At 32.2% G+C, this 6368-nt stretch overlaps 1 long non-coding RNA gene across 1 annotated transcript; it reads right to left on the reverse strand.

Moving 5' to 3' along the window:
* Nucleotides 1-255: 255 nt before the first annotated feature.
* Nucleotides 256-5983, reverse strand: LOC146903935 (uncharacterized). The gene is made up of 6 exons (XR_015018660.1): nucleotides 3586-5983; nucleotides 3412-3487; nucleotides 3030-3146; nucleotides 2744-2944; nucleotides 1084-1205; nucleotides 256-513 (listed from the first exon to the last, which is right to left on the reverse strand). It is a non-coding gene; the product is annotated as an uncharacterized LOC146903935 (long non-coding RNA).
* Between the last annotated feature and the right edge of the window lie 385 nt (nucleotides 5984-6368).

Consider the following 6368-nt stretch of genomic DNA (forward strand, 5'->3'; position numbering starts at 1 on the left):
TGTCAACAGATCCTGACTTTTATATATATATATATATATATATATATATATATATATATATATATATATATATATATATATATATATATATATAGACACACATATACACACAAAAAAAGAGTAAGATAAAAATTAATTATTAACTTAACTATCAAAGTTATTGTTTTAGGTGGTGGAGTTGGAAAAAATGTGTGATATATCTGAAATTCAGGTCATGTTGATACCGTCTAATATCCGAGATAAAGATAAACTATATATAAAAAATTCCGTCTTATTTAATTTTTTCCTTGCCAGAGTACAATATCATAACTTCAAGGTCCATAAAATTTGGAAAAGAAAAACAGTAAATACAATTATTTGGTGCATGCACAAAAACCAAATTACAGCTCCTCGAATATTCCAACATAAAGTATAATATACAATTCTTTTGCTAGAGCAGGAAACGTCGGCGCTGTTTGCAGACGCCTTTACGACACCTAGCAATATAATTTCTCACTTGTAGACAATCTTTATCTGTTATACAAAATCGAGAACGTGGTAAAAAAGCAGAATCACATACTATTATGACAAGAAATATTGAAATAAATAGAATCAAAACATAAACAAACTTCAGAATTTTAGCCATATTTTTCGCTCAATGCATCTAAAAAATAGGATAAGATTTAATATATTTATAGTGTACAAAATTTATGCTCTGATAAAAATAATTAAATAGTTTAGGTATTTCAAAAATTTTAAAAACCCTTCATAAAATTATAATCATAAGTCTCTTTAGTACATTAGTGGGTTGTGTTTGTCCTTTCCACACCTAGAAAGAAGTTCAAATAATAAATAATCATAAGAATTGAATATTATGTAGCTAACTTTTCCGTGTACTATATCCTTCAAAAAAAGCTTCATTACTTTTTGGCTAAATTACCTTTTTGGTCCTCTAACTATTTAATTGGTATCGGATTTGTAACGCTCATACTAAACTTATCTAGAATATTTAGAACATGCGTTAAATTTAGTACTGGATATATTAAAATTACAATAATAAAAATTTTCAACTGAAAAAATATATACATCACTGCAGGATCGTACATTTGCTATCTGAATACATGTCTGGAACCGTAATAAATAATCTAAACTAGTACGACACGAGCATGTGAAAATATATCATTCAGCCTCCTGTATTGTCTCCTTGCCACGTACAACCTGCTGATCTGAAAAAAATAAAATAAAAGGGATTGGGGTGAGACGGGATGTCTCAGTGAGTTCCACCTATCCTAGACTGTAGGCAATCACAGAGAACCTAGGATCGCCATCTGTCTCTAAACTCAACCCATTCCGGGTTTATACTGTTTTATCATGCATAACTGAGCAATTGGGGGATAACTAGGATCGCTATCTGAATTACTAATTCAGCTCAGATACTAATGCTGAAATCATAATCATAAATATATTCATAATGTCTATCATATTATTTTAGAAATGTTAGCATTGAACAAACAATATTATCTGAGTTGATTTTACGAATAAACCCAGGCGGAGTAACCCCGGAATTTATTCTTCTGCTAACCGGTATATATATAAATATTTCCAACTGGCGGGAACCCAACTGACGGGGATACCAGACTCCTCTGATTATTGTGGGGTCATCCTCACGGATAGTGCCCGTTCCAATTGACGGGAACCTTTCGTATCCAACTGGCGGGATAGCGAAAGCCACAACTTAAACATGTTTTAATATTATAACTTGAATTGATTTCTGATAACTGAGTTAATCCTCAACTCCACTACTGACGGGGAGCTAAAGAGGAATAACTTATCTTAACTGATTTCCTTATAATGATAATAACATTCTGAGTCTAATAATAAAGACGTAGTAAATTCGTCTTTATTCTGAAATTAATTCTGATACTAACCTATTCAGGTTCTAGGCATATCGTTGTCATATGCCATTCCTAAAAGGTTATAAAATTTTCCCATATCCTGATAAACTAAATTCGACTAATTAAGTCGAACTTCCATAACTATGATTCTTTACTTCCATTTGATTGGAAATCTACCTAATGAATTGCTTACATGACATGCTCGTTCTAAATACATCTCTTATGTCAATGTGCAATAATTATGTAATGACACCTAAGTTGGAGGATTGTTAAATATTCTGTTACATAGTAAGAAAATATGCATTAATGTCAATTTGAACATATTTATGTTACTATTCATGTTGGAGTATCTTAAAATATTCCTGGTTACATAATTGAATGAAAATGAGTGTTTAAAATTCTAGCCGAACAATGACTATATTTATGCATGATAAACTTTCTTGTAAAATTATTTAAGAAAATGTAACCATTTCTAGTAACCAAGGCAAGTGTTAAATTCCAATATTTTTATCAATCATTTACATAAGTAAATTCATCATTGACCTTGTTTAAACAATTTCCTCCAACATCAACACTATCATAAACATATTCATAACATAAAAGAGAATTTAGAGTAAACTAGTAACTAAACATGTGACAATTCAATTTTCCAAATTATATGTATATCAAACTTCCATTCAAATTCTATCCTCCAACTTTAGGACTAAAGTAGTATTGCACAATAACATAAGAAATTTTAGAACAAAATAATGGAAATCTAGCATTGATACGATTATGCTAACATATTCTAATAATTCATAATCACATATTAGCATTTTAATGGAATAATTCACTACCCAAAGGTGGGTTTACTAACTAAAGGAACTCACCTCTAAATCGAACATTATGCTGAGTTTGGGTTTACACAAAGTCCACTTCAATATCTACTTTGGAACCTCTAGACTAGGCGAGGCTTCATGCTCGCTTCGGCAAGCTATCGCAAAAGAACCCAAATTCTGCACAAAATCTGCATCTGGTCCCTTACTTCAAAGTTGTCTACAGACCTCAATACTTGACCAAAATTCGTGAAACTGGTGCCAAAACGACGGAAATTTCGTTAGCTAACCATAGCAACAAGAACCACCTGATTCGGAGTTACAAAGAGAAAGTTATTACCATTTTAGTGGAGCTCTCTCCCAGAACCCGTAACCAAATTCCAGCAGGATTTTACCAACTTCAATTGCATTTTCCGAATTCGTTTCTACTCCGAATCATATGAAATTTGTGTCCAAACTGTAGGGAATTGAATGAGGAATCCAAAAGTCCAATTATTACTCGATTATGGGTTACACAACAGTATGTACAAGTCAGGGAAAACCATACGAATTTCGTCTCAAAATCATGAATTCAAGTGTAATCACTTATATCAACATTTACCATTCTAAATTCATTACAATTCATCAAAGTTACTAAATCACTTTTCCATAATCATTTTCTTAATTTTCCAAACTACGATTCCAATCCATTCTCCAAAATTTCAAACTTACTAACAACTCACCTTAAGTGTGCTTCCTTAGCCCCTTATGTATCAACCAAGTCACTAGCCATGATCACCCTCAACATAATTAGCATCCCTATAGCATAAAATTAAACAATTTCAACAACATAAAAGGTAGTGATGGGTGGTTAGAACACCGCAAGGAATGGAGAAGGGAGTGGACTTGATGCTTACCTTATGTTCATTCCTTCATGGGTATCTCCTATAATCAAGCTTACAAGTGATTTCCAATGGATTAGAGTGAAAAAATGAAAAATTGGAAAAAAAGATGAGAGGGGCGGTTTGCTTTAAGGAGAGGGAAGGATGAATTTTTGTTTGCTAAACACTTGTATTAGCACCACAAGGAACCTATTGGTTGCTTAATTTTGATGATTCCATGAAGAAATGAAAGTTTGTAATGAAGAGGGTTGAGGGAAGAAGAGGCCGATGATGTTCTTGGGAGAGAAGGGAAGGTAATGATGAAAATGTTTTTGAGAAATAGTGAATGGAAGTGTGTGGATTTTCCTCTTTAAAAATATCTCTTGGATGGTAAATGCCCATTTTGCCCTTGGTTCAATAAAATCTCATAGATAATTTGAAAAATAGCTGACACAGATAAATGACAAATGACAGTGTTGTTAAGCGGGATATTACACTCTACCCCCCTTAAGAAAATTTCGTCCTCGAAATTTAAAGTTTACCTGCTATTAAGCACAAATAATTCCTCTATACTTTCGACTTTAGACTCTAACATACATCTGTTACTAACTGAGTCTTTCTATCCGACTCAATTATTGGTTTCCCTTGATACATAAAGTCTTCTGACTACTTAGCCATAGATACATCTGACTTGAATTAATAGGTTAGAATTGATTTCAGGACAAGTTTTCCAATCTTATATGTCGAAAAGATTCAATAATAACTTTCTTAATTGTGAGTTGTGGAATACTTTATGCACATTCCGAAAATAGTGGATTGTAAAGCTAACCGATGCATCTGATATCTTTCGAGTAAATTCCTTGTTCCACATACTCTTTATAAATTGTCTTAGGTTACTCCTACTTGTTTACCTTTACTGAATTCTTGAAAATCTCATACGTTTACTAGAGTAACACTTCTATCGACATTGTCGACTTTTATCTTGTCTTTAACGAATCCAACCTTTGAGTGGCTCCCCCATACTACGACTGATTTTAATAACCTTTTATTTCTGGACTATGCCCTACATAACGAGGTCTTATAATTATAATCATACTATACTCTGTATAAAATCGTTCCTATTTGGAACATCATCTGACATTAAATTTACCTCAATGAATGTAAGAACTGATTCAACTTTATCCATTATTCAACACATAATTAGTAGGTGTTACTTGTGATATCTGTTATGTCTCTTATGGAACGAATCCAAACATGGTACTATCTCAACATCTGATGGAAGTACTAACTGACGAGTACAATCCATAAATCATATCTAAATACAAAATGTACTAACTGGCGAGTACATTAAATGTAATTCTTATCTGAGTGATAGTGCACTAACTGACGAGTACACAATACACGAGGTAGTAGAACTGATAACTAAATACATGACATATAATTGTAGTCATTCGACTATACTTCATCTGCACTAAGTTTTCAACATTCTTAAATTAATCAAATTTCACTTTGATCCAGTCAAAATAAATAAGATACGTAATCAAATTTTCTCATGAACTTACTCTTCCAAAATATACATTTCATCCTTGAACCATATTATTCTCTCTGACATTATAGGGAACATACTATCCCAATCTTCCTGTAATTTCATATTCGTTACTTGAATTTGTACAGTTCCATACCGTATGTCACAGATGATTTTTCTAACTTGTGTAACGTCATTTTTTTCTTTACCTCCAAAAATATGGAGTTGAAATTTTCGAACTTCACAACTTTTAATATCTCCGAATTTTGTAATTTAAAACTCTTAGTTCGTCTCTTAAATTTCCCATGCATAGCTTACTTCAAAGTCTTAAACTGTTGCATATTCTGCCACTTCTTTACTGGTTAATTTTCCCGCTGCGCTACTCTGATTTATAAACTTATTTGAATTAGCGGTACTGGTCCAATCATACTGTAAAATTTCTCATTACTACATGTTTATCCAATTTTCCAAGTCATAGTTCGAAGTTTACACATTGTGCACAGAGATGCTAACTTCACACTTCTTGCTGTTTCGAGCACTGACTTATACCACTAGCTGGCTATCTCCAGGTATTACATCTTTCCTTAAACATGTACTATACACTTATTCTCGCAAGGTGTTCCTTGAATGATTCCCACATTCACATTGTTTATATACTAAATATACTTGACGGCTTAAAGCTTACTTTCCATTCTTGTCGACAAAACCATGCTATTGGTTTTCAAACAATTTTGTAAGAAAATTCATCAAATGAAATTATGTAACTTCTTAACACTTTACTTCATTCTTAACTTTTCGCACTAGCGGAGATTTTCCATATAACAAAACGTCAAAAAAAAATCTCATTCCAAAATCATGACACATTATAGTCATGCTTAACACATTCTATTGAAAGAACTTGACATCATCCAATCCTGTCATACCCTAATTTTGGACCTAAAAATACTTGTTCAAAATATTTTTCCATCTTTGATATATGGCTATTACTCTTGAGAGATTGCCAACTTGATATTGTTTTACCCTGATATTTCACCATGCTTTATCTGCATATGTTACTGTCTTTGTTTTGAAAATATTTTCAATTGTGATTTTGTCTGTGGTTTTCTTGCATTTCAAGCCATCCAAAAGGGTTTTCTTGCATTCCAAGTCATTTGAAGTTGTCTCTAATCAATTGCATCTTTCTCTGCATTTTATTTCAATGTTATTTGCAAAAATTCATAAAAAGGGCATTTTAGTCATTTCCTGTGTTCAAACTCATTTTAATCCCTGAAAATTGTCTATGAGTCTTTTCAAT

This window comes from Medicago sativa, chromosome 7 (genome assembly GCF_051527215.1).
Source record: "Medicago sativa cultivar Bolivia chromosome 7, Bolivia_mono, whole genome shotgun sequence".
NCBI classification, from domain to species: Eukaryota; Viridiplantae; Streptophyta; class Magnoliopsida; order Fabales; family Fabaceae; genus Medicago; species Medicago sativa.